This window comes from Halichoerus grypus, chromosome 8 (genome assembly GCF_964656455.1).
Source record: "Halichoerus grypus chromosome 8, mHalGry1.hap1.1, whole genome shotgun sequence".
In the NCBI taxonomy this organism is placed as follows: domain Eukaryota; kingdom Metazoa; phylum Chordata; class Mammalia; order Carnivora; family Phocidae; genus Halichoerus; species Halichoerus grypus.
The window spans coordinates 115999251-116015306 of record NC_135719.1 but is presented as its reverse complement, the minus strand read 5'-3'; the positions used below and the strand labels follow the sequence as shown (position 1 = coordinate 116015306).

At 36.4% G+C, this 16056-nt stretch overlaps 1 pseudogene; it reads right to left on the bottom strand.

Annotated features, from left to right (window-relative positions):
* Window positions 1-6730: 6730 nt before the first annotated feature.
* Window positions 6731-8132, bottom strand: LOC118520017 (methylsterol monooxygenase 1 pseudogene; annotated as a pseudogene).
* Between the last annotated feature and the right edge of the window lie 7924 nt (window positions 8133-16056).

Genomic DNA, 16056 nt, shown 5'->3' with positions numbered 1-16056 from the left:
GAAATAAATGTATCATTTAGAGGAATCCTGTTGTATATCTTGTTTGTCTTACTCTCAAATGCAAAACATTGAATTAATCATACTGCTCAGTTTACAATAAAATACAATAAAAATAAGAGACATCAGCATCTCGCTCAAGCCAATGAAGGTCTAATGGATCAAATTAGAGATATAAAAAAATCTAACAACATAATAAAGTAGGTCTCATGGATATATTCAAATTTACACCTCAAAAATAGAGAGTATACTTTCCTCCCAAACACATATGGACTTGGTCATGAAAATTGACTTTGTACTGTGTCACTTCTCCAAAACAGAACTAGAAATAATGCAAATAGTATTTTAATTAAACAATAATAGTAATAAACATATAATAATACTAAAAATTGATAACAAAATCAGAAAACAAGCAATCTTTTCCACCTAAAAATTTTGAAGTGTACTATTAAAGAAGTATTGGATGAAATGAAAACTAGTATACAAATTGAATTTCATAATTTCTAAAAATAAAAAAAATAATAGAAACAATATACATCAGAATCTATAAAAAAACAAATCAGTGATTAGGGGAAAATTTGCAGCCTTCAAATATTTATATAATGAAAACAAAAGAATAATTATAAATGAATTCTATTTCTAACTCAAAAAGCTATACCAGGGACACCTGCGTGGCTCAGTCGGTTAAGCATCTGCCTTTGGCTCGGGTTGTAATTCCGGGGTCCTGGGATCAAGTCCTGTTTTGGGCTCCTTGCTCAGAGGGGAGCCTGCTTCTCCCTCTGCCTGCAGCTCCCCCTGCTTGTGCTCTTTCTCTCTCTCCCTGACAAATAAATGAATAAAATCTTTTTTTAAAATACTGTAAAAAAAAAAAAAGCTATACCAAAGAAAAGTAGGAGGAAGAAAATAAAGATTAAAAACAGAAATCAGGGGCGCCTGGGTGGCTCAGTCGTTAAGCGTCTGCCTTCGGCTCAGGTCATGATCTCAGGGTCCTGGGATCGAGCCCCGCATCGGGCTCCCCGCTCAGCGGGAAGCCTGCTTCTCCCTCTGCCACTCCCCCTGCTTGTGTTCCCTCTCTCGCTGTGACTCTCTCTGTCAAATAAATAAATAAAATCTTTAAAAAAAAAAAAACAAAAAAAAAAAAAACAGAAATCAATGCGGTTGAATACAGAGAACCAATAGACTAATAAATAAATCAACCTGCTGACTATTTGAAAAAAAAAAGATTTTAATGACAGACCACTAATAAACCTAATCCAGAAAGAAAGCATAAACTTTCAAAATAAGAAACAATAAGAGAGATAGTCATTAAAACAGAAAGTGACATGGTATTATGTAATTATTTTCATAGTATTAGACTGCAATATGCCAAAATTAATCCCACTAAATATAGAAAGCCTGGACAAACCAATTTTATTAGAAGAAATAAAGAAATATATCCAATAACTATCCACACGAAAAAGTACCGGGCTCAGATGGTTTCACAAAGAAATTCTAAATCCCTAAAGATCTGATACCTAGATGATACATACATTGTTTCAGAGCATTTTAAAAGAAAAAGGCATTCCAAATTGGTTTTTTAAAGCCAGTATAACATCAATATCAAAATATGACAAATATTGTTCAACTCTCACTTATGGATATGGATATAAAAAATTCTAAGTCAAATATTAGCAGCAGAATCCCAAAGCATATTTTAAAAAATTATGCAATCCTACTCCTTAGTATTTACTCAAATGAGCTGAAAACGTCTATCCATACATAGACACACATGGATGTTTATAGCTGTTTTATTTGTAATTGCCAACTTGGAAGCAACTAAGATATCCCTCAGTAGATGAATAGATAAATAAATTGTGGTACATCCAGACAATGGAATATTATTCAGTGCTAAAAAGAAATGAGCTATCAAGCCATGAAAAGACACAGAGGAAATTCTTTTTTTTTTTTTTAAGATTTTATTTATTTATTTGACAGTGAGATACGAGGGAGAGAGAGAACACAAGCCTGGGGAGTGGGAGAGGGAGAAGCAGGCTTCCCGCTGAGCCTGATGCGGGGCTCGATCCCAGGACCCTGGGATCATGACCTGAGCCAAAGGCAGACGCTTAATGACTGAGCCACCCAGGCGCCCCTTCTAGGTGTATTTTGGGATCACGAACTGAGCCGAAGGCAGAAGCTTAACAACTGAGCTACCAGGCACCCGGAGGAAATTCTTTTTTTAAGTAGCCTCCATGCCCAGCATCATGGAGCCCAACATGGGGCTTGAACTCACAACCCTGAGATCAAGACCTGAACTGAGATCAAGAGTCAGTGGCTTAACCAGCTGAGCCACCCAGACACAGAGGAAACTTAAATGCATGTTACTAAGTGAAAGAAGCTAATCTGAAAAGGCTACATACTGTATGACTCCAACAATATGACATCCTAAAAAAGGCAAAACTATGGGGACAGTAAAATGATCAGTGGTTCCAGGGGGTCAGGGGAAGAAGAAACATACAAACTTATATGAGAAAAATCTTTTAAAAACTCATTTTTTCAAAGCCTTGAACAAATGAAAAGGATTCCTTGGTCTTGGATAAAGGAAATAAAATAAAAAAGATGTCAATTTTCCTCAAAATTAACATCTATATGTAAGGAAATGCATAATGGTACTAATGTGATTTTTTTTGTTTTGTTTTCTGAAGTCAAGTTGATCGGCAAAGTCAGAAAACAATGACAAACTGGGAGGAAATATTGCTATTTACATGACAAGTAAAGGGCTAATTACCATAATGTATGTTTAAAAATGAGTAGAATCACCAAAATCCAATAGAAAAAAATGGGCAAAACACATGAACAGAAAATTCACAGGAAAAGATATATAAATGGATCTCAAACATACGAGATGATGTCCAACTTCATAAGAGAAATCCAAATTATTTAGTACCTATTAGTTCGGCAAAGATTCAAAAGTCTGACAATGTACTCCGTTCATGTGTCTCTGTGGAAAAACACTCTCGTATGTTGTTGCTGAAAAGTTTGTATGTTTCTTGTTAAGTCTACCCTTAAGTATTTTATTTTTTGTTGCTTTTGTAAACAGGGTTTAGTTTTACATTAAGTCTTTTATTGTTTGATATGTATGAAGGATATTGTTTTTATATGTTGCTGGTCCAATCCCATATAGAGAAAAAGTTGGCAATATCTCGTAAAAGCTACATATAATCCCACTAAGAATTTGCCCGGAGGAAGAAGTTCCACAAAAACAAAACAAAATATGCACAAGGTTTTCCACTGCAGCATTATTTGTCCCACTGCCAGGAGGTTTCTCTTAGGTTTTGTCAGTGGGAGATGGAGATAGGAAGGCAGGAGAAGGGGCGAAGAAGCTCCTGCTTCCTGTTTCCGGTTCCAATCAGGTCCCTCCAGCAGCATGAGGGCAGCTATACCTCCAGCCTTCTGCTGCTGTTTGGCACTCACAGCTTCAACCGCTTGGCACCTTCCTCCTAGAAGTTCCAACGCCAATCTCAGAACGCTCCTCTAAACCTCAGAGCCCTAGCTGTGGGGCATCCGAGAACCAGTTCCACAGTGCCTAACAAAGATCATAGGTAGGCAGTGGTCGCAGAGAACTGAGCACAGCCTGTGGGAGCCCCTCCTCCAGGTCCCTAGATCCTATTCATGCTATCTCTTCCATTTTGTTCCCTACTGTCTTCTTCCTACAGTTATTAATTCCAGGAGACCTAAATAAGTGGAAGGATGTATCTTGTTCATGTAATGGCAATCAGCAAACTACCCTTGGCAGAGACATCATCAAGATTGGGGTCTCTGAATGATCACATAAAGCAAAACCAGTCTCCAGGCTAAAATACTTACTTTGGAGCTGTTACTTGAAAAATAAAAATGTCTATATTATTTAAGCCCTCTATTTTGGGTTCTTCTTTCTATAATAACTTGGCCTTATACATACTAAGATAACTGGATTAAAGATTTGATGTGAAAACCAAAAATTTTTAAACTTTCAGAAGAAAATAGAAATTATCTTTATAATATCTGGATATAAAATGATTTCTTAAAGAAGGCACAACAAGCATTAACCATTAAAAAAAAACCCACATTAAAATTAAGAACTGTTTATTAAAATACACTTATACTAAAGGAGTGAAAAATGAGTTTTCATCACAAGAAGAACACTTTTCTCATTTTTTCTTTTCTTTTTATTGTATCTACATGAGAACATGGATGTTACCTAAACATATTGCAGTAATCATTTCACGATATATATAAACCAAACCATCATGTTATACACCTTAAACTTATACAGTAATGTATGTCAATTAGTTCTCAATAAAACTGGAAAAAAATAATAAAAAATAAAGATTAGAAAAGGGAGGGCTGAAAAGACAAATCACAGAAAGGATATATTTTTGGCACATATAACGGACAAAGATCAAGAATCCAGAATATATTGTGAACATTAAGGGGAAACTACTAAAATGGAGTCAGAAGGTTCTGTAGGGGGAGCTCTCATGCCCTACCACTTGTCAATTTCAGACCCAAAGGAAGAGAGGGACTTTGCAGGTGGATACTACTTTATTATCCCTGCAGGAGGAAGAAAGGCTTATCTTCCTTCCCTAGCAACAGCCCAGCTCATGAGAGACTGTCAGAACTCAGCCAATGAAAAACTACTATACTTCCCATTCCCAATTAATATTAATGGCCTTTTTGTTTATAACAGCCTTCCCAACTTCTCCCTTTCCTCTATAAAAGAGCTTACCTCTCCTTTGTTTGTTGGGCTTGGCTATGGACTTTGCCATAGCTAGCTTGTCCCAGATCACAATTCTTTGCTACTGCTGAAAAAACTCATCTTTTGGTAAAAAAAATAACTGGAAGTTTTATTTTTAAGGTTAACAACATGGGGATACCTGGGTGGCTCAGTTGCTTTAAGCATCTGACTCTTGATTTTGGCTCAGGGCATGATCTCAGGGGCATGAGGGCAAGCCCCTCATCAGGCTCCACACTGGGCATGGAGCCAGCTTGGGATTCTCTCTCCCCCTCTCCCCCCCAATTGCCCCCACTCACATGTGCACTCGCTTTCTCTCAATAAATAAATAAATAAATAAATAAAGGTTAACAACATGTAGAACTTCTACAAAGTCAATGAGAAATAGTAGACAAATAGAATACTTGAACTGTAACTTTAGAGAAAACACAAATGGTCAATAAGTGGGAAAAAATATTCCACCATATTACTAATCAAAATTTAAAATTTAAAATAAGACCATAGTGAGGTAACATTCTTACCCACTACCTATTGGAAAAATTAAGAAATCAGAAAATACCAAGTGCTAATGAAGATGTAGATCAACAGGAACTCTTATACACTGCTAGTGCCAGTTGGTGAAATTGTTCTGAAGATCAGTCTCACATTATCTTGTAAAACAAACATCTGCAAACTCTAAGACAGAAGAGTTCCATGTCTGGGTATACCGTGCGTATCTGGAGCCAGCACAAAATGTACGCATATGTGATATGGACAAAACTGTGTATGTACAGGGGCACCTGGGTGGCTCAGTCAGTTAAGTGTCCCAAGCATGATTTCAGCTCAGGTCATGATCTCAGGGTCCTGGGATCCAGCCCCCTGTCAGGCTCCACACTCAGCAGGGAGTGTGCTCATCCCTCTTCCTCTCCCTCTCCCTGTGCTCACTCTCTCTCTCACGCTCTCAAATAAATAAATAAAATCTTTTTTAAAAAATGACTCCTATATGTGTCTAGTAGTATTATTTTTAAAATAAACTTTATTGAGGAGTAATGTTTAGAATAAAATGCACAGATTTTAAGTGTGCAGTTTGATGAGGTTTTTTTTAAGATTTATATATTTGAGAGAGAGAGTGAGATGGGGGAGGAGCAGAGAGAGAACCTCAAGCAGACTCCCCGCTGAGTGCAGAGCTGAACGTGGGAATCAATCCCAAGACCCATGAGATCAGGACCTGAGCCAAAATCATGAGTTGGATGCTTAACTGACTGAGCCACCCAGGCGCCCCAGTTCAATGAGTTTTAATGAACATATATACATGTGCTACCATTTCCACAATCAAAATATAGAACATTTACATAACTCCAGAAAATTCCCCTGTACTTCTTTGTAGTCAATTCCTTCCTCCAGGCAACCATTGATCCGAGTTCTATCAGCATAGACTGGTTTTATTTGTTCTAGAGTTTATATAAATGAAATTATATAGTATACATTTTTTTGTGTTGGCTTCTTTCCCCTCAAAAGAATGTTTTTGAGATTTGTTGGGGGAAAATAAATTTCTGTTACTCCTCAAGGTCCTTCTAGATAGACTAAGAGAGTCAAATTGACATGAAACAGATTAACAGGAGAAAATCATATTTACCTTCATAGGTACAGGAAGAAAATAAAATCTACCTTCATAGGTATACAGAATCCACATAGAAAATCAAATTTACCTTTATAGGTATAGGGAATCCACATAGACATGGAATTCCACAGTCAGGCAACATGAAGTTTATCTGAGCTAAGGAGAGGGGTAGAGGTCTGGGTATACAAAGGAAAGGAAGACCATTAGCAGGAAGGTGAGAGATGTTTGGAAAATAAAGGTTGCCCTGTTCTGCAGATAAGTTTCTTAGGTAAAGAGGAATCTCTGTTAATAGTTCTCTTCCTGGCACAGGCAGGTAGTTGAGGGGGGAGGTTGTTTTCTTTCTTTTTTTTTTCAGACAAAAAAAAAATCACATTTATTTCAATAGTTCAAAGTGCAAATACAGCAAGTCAGTTCACGTTTCAAGATAGTTTTAAGTATAATGAAAACTTGAAATACAAAAATGAAAGGGTAAATAGCAGAAATAAAGCTCAATTTTTAAAAAAATTCAAGTAACCCGAAAACCTTTAGACTAAAATATTCCACTTACAACAATTCAGAAATGCCTTAATTTATAGATACCAGTAGTACAGTGCAATCCTAAAAGACTTCTCAAAGAAAGAGAATCACCCCAAAGCGGTCGGCTCAGGACAAGAGTGAAGTTCTCGGTACTGGCTATTCCTGATTCGGCAGCCTCACCCGCTGTCAATTGATATGGTTCAACCCATGATACTTTGATGTTTAGGCAAATTCTAAAAAATGTTTAAAGTTCAATATGAGGCCAACACCCTACTAAGAGTTTCTGAAATGGCCACTATATATTTAAAAGATTTTAAAGACCAATTTCAACTTCAAGCCTATGGTATTACTGGGGGGAAAGACAGAAATTAATACTTCTTCCATTACTTAAAACCTTTCTGTAAGGTTAGCAACAAGGCCTTTACAACTTCCTCATGAAAATCGTACTTAAATATATACTTACTTCTACACATACAGAACTTTTATGTAAAGTAGAAAAAGTTCCCACTAGGAAGATAATTAAAGGTTGTTAATGTTCTTTGTATCACTTAGCAGCCAAGACACTTGTTTATTTCTGCTCCGCATAAGCAATGTTAGCTACTCGCTTCAATTCAGGAAAGTGTGTGTGTTCAGGAAGGTTTAGATATTTATTCAGTCTTTTTCTCAATCTTCTTCATCTTTTCATTGTAGGCAATAAATTGAGAGTCTGTTCCAAAAATTCTATCCCACCATGTAAATGTTGAAGCATAGTTTCCGATGAAGTTCATGTGGTGGAAATCATGATGCCGAGAACCAGCATAGAAAGGGATCAGATTTAAAGGGTTGAGAGGAATGTCGTAACCACTATGGGCATCAATAGTTTCTATCAAACGAATAGTCACCCATGCCCAAAGGAGAATGACGTGATCACATAAGAGCATGATTCCAATGAAAAATCCAGTTCCAAGAATCAGAGTTTCCAAGGGATGTTCATATTCAGCTTCCATTCCAAATGGAGCCTGAAACTCATGATGAACTTTATGAATATATTTATATATTCTTTTGTGATGGAAGAGCCTATGCGGGAAATAGTGCCGGGTATCCTCAATCACTGCGCAGCCGAAGCATCTTGCCAAAAACAGATACCATCTTGGCATTCTTTCCCAATCATAAGGTATATTAAAATACTCTGTAAAATAATAAGTTCCACAGATCAAAGGAAGCTGGATACAAAAGTGATTAAAGAGAAGTACTTTAAAACATTTCCATTGGTTTTCCCATGTTTCTGGTTTATCCTGGACAACCGCGCGGGAGCTGCGGGCCACCGTCACCCAGACTCGGCCAGGTGCTGCAGCCTCGGAACCTGCCTCTCAGCGTCCGAGGAGGTTGTTTTCTGAAAACAACTGGGTTTTGATTGCTTTTAAGTCAAGATAATTTCCATGCCAAAGTTGCCTATCTTAGGGCAGCCTGCTCTTGCCCCTACAGATTCATCCGTTTTTTGCCTTAACAGCAGTTTGTTCATTTTTGTTGTTAATTAATTTTCTATTGTATATCACACTCACTGATGGCCACTGGATTGTTTCTATTTGGGGTTATTATAGATAAACCTGCATAAATATTCTGTACAAGTCAGATTATAAGCATACGTTTCCATTTCTCTTGGGTAAATACCTAGGAATGTAATTGCTAGGAAACTGAATAAATATAGCCTTAATTTTTTAAAAAAGATTTTATTTCTTTATTTGAGAGAGAGAGCGTACAGCCAAGGGGGAGGGGTAGAGGGAGATGGAGAAGCAGACTCCCCACTGAGCAGAGAGGACACTGGGATCATGACCCGCGCAGAAGGCAGACGCTTAACCGACTGAGCCACCCAGGCGCCCCTTTCCTTTAGCATTTCTTATGTCAGCATTATTTATAATAGCAAAGCAAATGAAAGGCCCCCAAATGTCCATAGATAAAAGAGTAGATTAATAAAATGAGTTATTTTCTTACTAGAGGATATCATCTAACAGTGAAAATGAAATAACTACCTACAAAAAGACAACTTGTAGAAATAGAATATTAAGAGCTCTGGCTTTTATTCTATATGAGATGATAATTCATGGTAGTGATTTGAGCAGAGGAAGAATATTATCTGCCTTACATTTTAACAGGTTCTTCTGGGTGCTGTGTTGAGGCTGCACTATGCATGAGGAGGAGGGCAAGGGCAGAAGTTGGCAGATCCACTCTGAGGCTATTGTAATAATTCAGGCAACAGATGATGGTGTCTTGGACCAAGATGGCAGCAGTGGGATGATGAGAAGTTGTAGATTCTGGATATATTTTGTAGGCACATTCAACATAATTTTAGAGGTGTTAGTAAAGGTGAGGAATCAAGTAGGTATTAGAATGAAAGGAAAATGAATCAATTTTAAAGTATGTTTTCAAATAATAGCATAGTTGGTACAATGATATTGCAGTAATTATGAAGCATAGTAAGTGAAAGGAATCAGTGACCCCAATGTTTTTAGTCTGAACAAATGGAAGAATAAAGTTTTATATTATTGTCTGCACTTTTCTATAGGTTAGAAATATTTTATTATACACAAATGCTGAGAATATCTTTTTTTATTATGTTATGTTAATCACCATACATTACATCATTAGTTTTTGATGTGGCGTTCCATGATTCATTGTTTGCGTAGAACACCCGGTGCTCCATGCAGAACATGCCCTTTTTAATACCCATCACCAGGCTAACCCATCACCCCACCCCCGCCCCTCTAGAACCCTCAGTTTGTTTCTCAGAGTCCACAGTCTTGCTGAGAATATTTTTAATAATTATAAATATGAATTAAAATATTAATTAAGAATTTGGAGATTTTCAAAATTAAGGGATGAGATACTAAAAAACACTGGTGAGAGTATATCAAAGACAAATGTGTATCTTAAAACTTTTCCATAAAATTTTGTACTACAGTAATTCTTATGTATGCATGATTACAGTGGTTTTATCAATTTTTAAGTTTTTTTATTGATGCATCTTTAGCACCTAGAAAAAGGGCAGGCACATAATATGCATTCAGTAGACACTTGTTGAACAAATGAGCAAAGAGAGCTTCATTTATTCTCCAGATCCAATGCTTTCCTTATTATTTAAACTCCACGAATGCTGTTTGATTTACACTGTTCTGCATGTTAAAAATTAAGAGACAGCAATATATTTGTGTCATTATTATCAGAGTAAATATCAATAATTACTAAATCAATCTGAAGAACTTTAAAGAAAAACACAGAGATGAATTTTTAAGAGATATTTTGATCTGTGAAATAGTTAAATTAAGAAGCTCAGATTTCCTTACATATTCTTTGCTATGTGTATCTTGGAATGTGTCTACTTAGATAAAAAAAATAAGACTACCTTTTGAGATAGAAGATAGAGCAGCTTATGTTCTGCAGGGCAGGATTCTATGTTGGTACATTTATCATTCTTGCTAGGTGATAGCAAAGCTGACTTAACAGTGTGGTTATTCAAGTATGGTTAGCATATCACTGGGGGCTCACGTGATTATTTTAGTTGAGGATACCTAGACACACCTTTTTAAAAAAACAAATCTGCAACTCTCTAGATATCAATGTTTAGGACTAGGTTAAAGTAGGTATTACAATGAAAGGAATATGAGTTAAAATTATTTTTAAAATAATAGCACGGTTGGTATGATGATATTGCAAAAATTGTGAAGATAGTAAGCGAAAGACTGAAGTTTTAGAAACATTGGGTTAAAGGAATAAGAAAGGGGACAGAGCACATTGTATGCCATCAATAATGAGTTATTAATTTGATGAGCTTTGGAAAGATAATTGGCATTCTCAACACATACTACTTCTTCTTTTTTTTTTTTTTTAAGATTTTATTTTCAAGTTATCTCTACACCCAACATGGGGCTTGAACTTACAACCCCAAGATCAAGAGTCACAGGCTCCACTGACTGAGCCAGCCAGGCGCCCCTGAACAGATACTACTTCTAAATGATCCATGGACAATTACTCAAAGACAAAGTATAAACAGATGATATTAAAGAAAAGGTGCTACTACTTAGCTGCAGTGTTATCGTATACAAAGATATGTAGCACTCATGTCAATCAGTGGTCAGCACATCGAGTGTCTGTTGGTCTGTTTTATGTCTCTCTTCACATACGTTATCTAATTGTGAAAGAAAAGTACAAGACTGGGGCTATATCTATGTGTTTTACCTCCTTTGGTATTGGTAGAGGAGAACATATACGTGGATATTTAATAAATATTTTAATATTAATGAAATAATAGTACATAACATGATCTGATTAAAAAATGACTATTTGTTGGAGAATAATATGCATACAGGAAAATAACACATAACTACATAGTTGAATTTCTACAAACCAAATGAACTCATAAAACTTCATTTACCCTTTGTTTTTAAACTGTCTACTTTGGGGGCGCTTGAGTGGCTCAGATGTTTTCCACTCAGGTCATGATCTCAGAGTCCTGGGATCGAGCCCCACGTCGGGCTCCCTGCTCAGTGGGGAGTCTGCTTCTCCCTCTCCCTCTGCCTGCCGCTCCCCCTGCTCGTGCTCTTTCTCTCTGGTAAATAAATAAATAAACAAACAAACAAACAAATAAATAAATAAAATCTAAACTGTCTACGTTGCCTGAACTTATTTGTTCACGTTTACCTGAAAGAAATAGAACATTTGACCACTCGTCAGGATTTCAGGCCATGTCGTATCTTAGAACTTCATAACTGTTGATGCTTTTAATATTTAAAATCTACATGTGAAAATACTGAGCTTATTTTTTGTCTTATTTTTTCTTCTGCCTCAGTTGGGGGGGGGTGAATTACCATTCAAGTGTTATCTCTACAGCGCCATACAGAATTCTTTTTATTTTAGACACCTTGAATTCCAACAGCAATGGGCTTTATTCCCTTTATTTCTCCTGAGTAGCCCCTTCTCCTTTGCTTAAATAGAAGTCCAAATAGACACAACACACGCATTGTTATTTACCAATAAAATTTTCCTGCTTTGGTATATTTTAAGTTGCTAAGCTCTAGCTTATTAACAACTATAGCTTTTTTCTGGTCATTTCTCTTCTATGACAATAGGTAAACACTAAAACAGAAATGGAGAATCCACCAAATCTCATACCCAGTCCCTCATGATAATTGTGTTCTGGACTCCTTAGCTGCACCTAAAATAATAATTTTCCCTTGGCAAATTATGATTTTCAAATTCAGAAGACAACTTCACCAGAATTAGAGAAAATCACAACGTTAGAATATTGGCTAGCAGTTTAATTAAAATTTCAAGTCGTTTTGATAATGAGCAATTATATGTTTTGAATTTCACTGGCTGATACTGTGAAACAGAATAAATTTTTTGCACCAATACTTGAAAAATTACTGATCATCTTTCTCTGGTCTTTTTCTTTTTTCCCCTTCTTGCTTATTTTTTTCTTGTTCTTCTTTGTGAGTCTACGTCCATTGTATTTTTCTCCTACACTGAGTCCTTTGTAACTAAAGAGCTTCCTCCTCCTCTTCCTTGGTGTGTATGTGCACGTCTCTGTTCCTCTGAATCTCTAGCCATTTGTCTTTTTTCGTTCATCCATTAATTTTTATGTTTTTTGTCTCTGTCTCTGTTTCTCTCTTTCTGGATTCTTTCCTCCCATCTTCCCTCCCTCCCTCTTATTTCTGCTGTTTCTTTCTCTTGCCTGATAGCCAAGAAATTTATCTCAAGAGCTTAGAGCAATGTATTAGGGGGGATTAATTTGAAAATCATATTGTTAGCTTTGTATTTTTTAACCCATTATATTTATTTTGTATTTTTTAAGATTTTATTTATTTATTTGAGAGAGAGAGAGAGCGCGCATGCACGCACAGGAGCAGGGGGAGGCGCGGGGGAGGGGGGAGCAGAGGGAGAGGGATAAGCAGACTCCCTGCTGAGCAGGGAGCCGGACATGACCTGGGGCTCAACCCTGGGGTCACAGCCTTAACTGAAGGCAGATGGTTAACCACTGAGCCACTCAGATGCCCTCTGTTATATTTATTTTGAACATTTATCTACAAATTTCTTTGCCATTGACAGGCTATTACAAATCAAAGTAATGATAACCATATATAATAAATTAATAATAATAAAAATATGAACACAGGTCCCATAAAGATGTGGTTTCTTGAATATTAAAATTTTCAAAAGCATCTATTTTCTAATTAGTTATTTTTATTTATTTTTTATTTATTATTTTAGAGAGAGAGAGACCATGCATGAGCAGGTAGAGGGCCAGAGGGAGAGGGAGACAAGCAGACTCCCTGCTGAGTGGGGAGCCCCACTCGGGGCTCAATCCCAGGACCCTGAGATCATGACTTGAGCTGAAATCAAGAGTCAGATACTTAACTGACTGACGCACCCAGATGCCCCTTCTAATTAGTTTTTTTTTTTTTAAAGATTTTATTTATTTATTTGACAGATAGGGACACAGCGAGAGAGGGAACACAAGCAGGGGAAGTGGGAGAAGGAGAAGCAGGCTTCCCACTCGGCAGGAAGCCTGATGCGGGGCTCGATCCCAGGACCCTGGGATCATGACCCGAGCCGAAGGCAGATGCTTAACGACTGAGCCGCCCAGGCACCCCTAATTAGTTTTTTTAAATAATGTATATTATTTTGATGACCTCGATAATCACTAAGATTCTTAGAAAAAAGTATTATATTCTAACATCTTCTATTTCCAGAAGTCAGTGGGAAGTATGTGTCTAAAGAAAATAGTTAATGAAAATAGACCAGTACTTAGACATATGCTGGAGAAAAATCCTGAACTTTAAAAGAAAAAAAGCATAATAATCATACAAGCATACAGGCTAAAACAAAAATCAAGAGCAAATGTCAATAACAACAAAAAGAATCAACCATGCTCAGACCTTTTCTTCTATGACACCGCATACTAGAAAGCAACAAAATAATGCCCTTGTACTTAGAAACTGAGTCCCAAAACTTCTATACTTAGTCAAGATGTCACTGCATACGTGAAGACAACAGACAGGCTCTAATATGCAAGGGGTCTGAAAATTCTTACTACCCATAACCCTTCCTGAAAAAAATCTTCTAAGAGGATTGAAATAGAGATCTAAAAGTGGAGAAAGATCACTAAATTGAAGGATTGATGGTGAGAATTAAAAACCAATTTAATCATAAAATTATATAATAATAATGTGCATAACTACTAAACAAGTAAAATGTTTTTAACAAGTCTTAAAAGATACATAATGTAAAGGTAAAAATAACATGAATATAAGAAATGATTCCAATTCCCCAGAGAAATGGGGAAAAATAATGAGAAAGTATGGGAAAAAGTTAAAATGTCCTGATAACCATTTTTTTTTAAAGTGTGCAATTCAAAGTCTTCTAGAATATTGCATCCATCACCACAAGCCACTTTAGGATATCTTGATTACTCCAAAAAGAAACCTCACAACCCCTGAGGTCATGCCACACCCCACAACCACCACCCTCTGCCCTGGGCAATCACTCATCTACTTTCATATAATTGGAATCATACATAAATGTATGATTACACATAACTCGAATGTAAATATGTGGTCCTTTGTGACTGGCTTCTTTCTCTTAAGTGTGTTTTTAAGGTTCATCTATTTTATAGCAGGTACCACACTTCATTCTTTTTATAACCAAATAATATTCCATATAGATATACCACTTTCAATAGTTGAAAGGCATTTGCTTTTTCCCACCTTTTGGTTATTACAAATAAGGCTGCTATGAAAATTTGTATGTAAGTTTTTGTGTGAACATCTGTATTTCTTTCTCTAGGAGTGGTGAATCATATGGTAACTCCGTATTTAACAATTGAGGGACTGCCAAACTGTTTTTCAAAGTGGCTGTCCCATTTAATATTCCCACTAGCAATGTGTAAGTGTTTTAACTTGTACATATCCTAACCAATACTTATTTTTTTAAAGATTTATTTATTTATTTTTGGAGGGGGGGCAGGGGCAGAGGGAGAGAGGGAACCCTGAGCAGACTCCCTGCTGAATGGGGAGCCCGATGTGGGGCTTGATCTCACTACCCTGAGATCATGACCTGAGCTGAAACCAAGAGTCGGACATTCAACCGACTGAGCCACCCAGGCTCCCCTCTAGCCAATACTTATTATCTTTTTGATTATAGCCATCCTAGTGTGAAGCAGTATCTCACTGTGGTTTTGATTTGTATTTCTTTCATGACTAGTAATGTTAAGCATTTTCCATGTGCTTGTTGCCTTTGCCTTTTTTTTTTTTTTTGGAGTCATAATTATTAAAATATTTTGTACATTCCTTAATTGAGTTGTCTTTTGTTGTTAAGAGTTCTTCATAAATTCTGGATACTAGATGTTTATCAGATATATAACTTGCAAATATTTTCTCCCATTCAGTGGGTTGTCTTTTTACTTCCTTGATGGAGTTCTTCAAAGCTCAAAAAGTTTTAATTTTGATGAAATTCAATGATCTATTTTTTTCTTTTATAGTTTGTACTTCTGGCATCATATTTAAGAAAACATTACCTCACTCAAGGTCACAAAGATACTCATCTAGGTTTTCTTCTAAAAGTTCGTGTACGGTTTTAGCTCTTACATTTAAGTTGATGTTCCTTTTTTGGTTAATTTTTATAAATGGTGTGAGATTCAACTTCATTTTTGTGGATGGTAGGAGTTCAACTTCATTCTTTTACATGTGTTTATCCAGTTATTCGCAGCACCGTTCATTAAAAAAACTATTATTTTCCTATTCAATTTTCTTAGCACCCTTGCCAAAGACCAACTGACCATAAATGTGAGGATTTATTTCTGGATTCTCAATGCTATTCCATTGATCTATATGTCTGTCCTTATGCCAGCAACACCCTATTTTGAGTACTATAGCTTTTGGTAAGTTTTGATATTGGGAAGTGTGAGTCCTCCAAATTTGTTATTCTTTTTCAAGATTGTTTTGGCTATTCTGGGTCTCTTGCATCTCCACATGAGTTTTTGGATCAGCTGGCCGAATTATGCAAAAAATGGCAGCTGAGATTTTTATAAGGATTGCATCTAACCTGTAGATCAATTTAAGGAATATTCCTATCTGAACAACATTAAGTATTCCAACCATGATAATGGGATGTGTTTCCATTGTTTAGGTCTTCTTTCTTTCAATGATGTGTTGTAGTTTCA